Raw genomic sequence first — 2,209 nt, 5'->3', positions numbered from 1 at the left:
TCCTCAGCCTGCTGTTGTGGGATAAATACGGAAAATGTATCTGTTTTCACCCATGGTGATAGCATGCATACAATGCATACAGTCAGGCGTAATGTCAGGAAAAAATAGGGGGTGGCAAAAAAAAGGTTACCACTTAACACATTGACCGCCATTTTAACATACCTCCGTACTCCCACCTGCCATTCGTCTCCATAGACTTCCATGTAATTGGGTGTGCACGGATCATGCACACCCATGCCTAGATAATGCACCACGTGTGTCCACATTGCTCACAGCTTTCAAACAAAAAAATCCGAATGGAAATCCGTTCAGGCATTCATGAGATAACAGCCACTATGTTTAACAAAGATGGCTGCCAAAATGGCTGCCATGCTTGAAAGATGGGGTTGCTATGGGGGTTAAACATGCAATTTCGCGATTGCTATCATGCCTACTCCATTTTTTGGGGTCAAAAAAAAATTTTGAAAAAAAAAATTTTTTGATTTTGATTTTTTTTTTTTTAATTCTCGGGACTATCGGGCCTGGCGGGGAAAGACATTGGAATAATCTCGGGACTATCGGGCCTGGCAGGGAATGAGTTAAAGGGGCCCCAACATGCTTTTAAAATATATATATTTTATATGAATATCGGACCATAATACGGTTTTAAACAGGTTTTGGCCTAAACAACCATTCAGATATTGAAATGTCATGTTCTGTCTGTCTCTAATTCCAAGCCATTTCAGATGCAATACCAAAATGCCCTTTGTTGGCAACGGGGCGCTGTCTTTGGGCTAAAATTGGAACGATAAAGAGAATATTAGAGAACCCCGATGAGAACCATGTAGAGCCAATCGTAATCTTCTCTGTATCGTTCCAATTTTAGCACCACTTTACCTCATGGTTCCACCTCATATAGTCTCAAAAGAATATAGCCTCCCAAAAAGTACCGCCCCCTTCTCGAGGGGGCCCAATAGGAAATGAGCCCCCTGTGACATAGAATGGGGCCCGATTTCAAAAGAGTACCCTTCAGACACACCCATTCAAAAAATCACTGAAATGAAAGGCAAGGCTTAGAGTTAATGAATTGGGTTTTTTGGGGGGGTTGGAAGAGACAAAAAAACAAGAAAAAATGTAAAATTCATGGTGGGGCCCCTTTAAATTGGGCATGACACACCAAAAAGAAAAAAAAAGGGAAATGAGGCTATCAAATGAAATAATATGATGATGACGTCACCCGTAACCCCCCGGATTTATTAATGTGACTCATATCAACTGTACTGTTGTACAGCTCCTCCCCTATGCTCCCACTGCACAGAGAGTATCCCAATCATGTTATCACCTAGGGGTCCCATAGGTGTAACATAACAAAATGGTCTCCCTCCTTCCCAGTCCCCAAACAGCCAGGCCACACAGGTTTATAATCCCCAAGACTTAAGGGTTTATTATTTACTTTAAGATAAAAGTCAGGACGTTAGATACAAGTTACCTCAGCTCAGGGTGGGAGCCTAAAATCTTGCATACAAAAATAAACCTTTTCTGACATCAAATGGAAACCAAAAATACAAATATCTTAACATAATCTAAGAACAACAGAACCAACTAATAACAAGGTCACCCACCCCTACATAGAACGTCTTTAACCCATGGCAAATTACCTTCTTGTTTTCCTGTATTGTTTTCCCCTGTCCTGTTGTGTTTTATGCTTTATGTCCTGAGGGCTATGGATGGGCTTAGCCAACTCTGGCTGGTTTACACTGAGATCTTGTGTATATGTTCTTGTGTCAATTTCTCTGTGTTCATGAACTGGCACTGTCCTCAGTGTCCTGTCTAAATAAACTAATAAAATAATAAAATAAAATAAATATAATTCTAAAATCACAGCACAAGGCTGATGTTTGGAAGTTGGCCAAGAGGAAGACAAGACATCAGAATGCTGTTGCCAGCCATATTTATAGTAGCACCCATCATCACAGGATCCAATCACCAGCCTGGTTCCACCTACTAATTAGCCACACACCCAGCTACCACTCAGTCATCATTCACACCATCTGGTTGTCAATCAGTCACTCTCACATACCCACGCCACTGAGGGAAGAAAACACTACACAAATAGGCTATAGACATAATGACCCAGGGTCATAACACCTCTCCTCTTAAAAATCTAACATTTCAAAGAAATGTTGATTTCACAAATCAGAATATAGCCTCATAACACCTCCCCCCTTAA

The sequence above is a fragment of the Nannobrachium achirus genome (genome assembly GCF_963921795.1).
Source record: "Nannobrachium achirus genome assembly, chromosome: 19".
Taxonomy (NCBI): Eukaryota; Metazoa; Chordata; class Actinopteri; order Myctophiformes; family Myctophidae; genus Nannobrachium; species Nannobrachium achirus.
Note: the sequence above shows the minus strand (reverse complement) of the source record.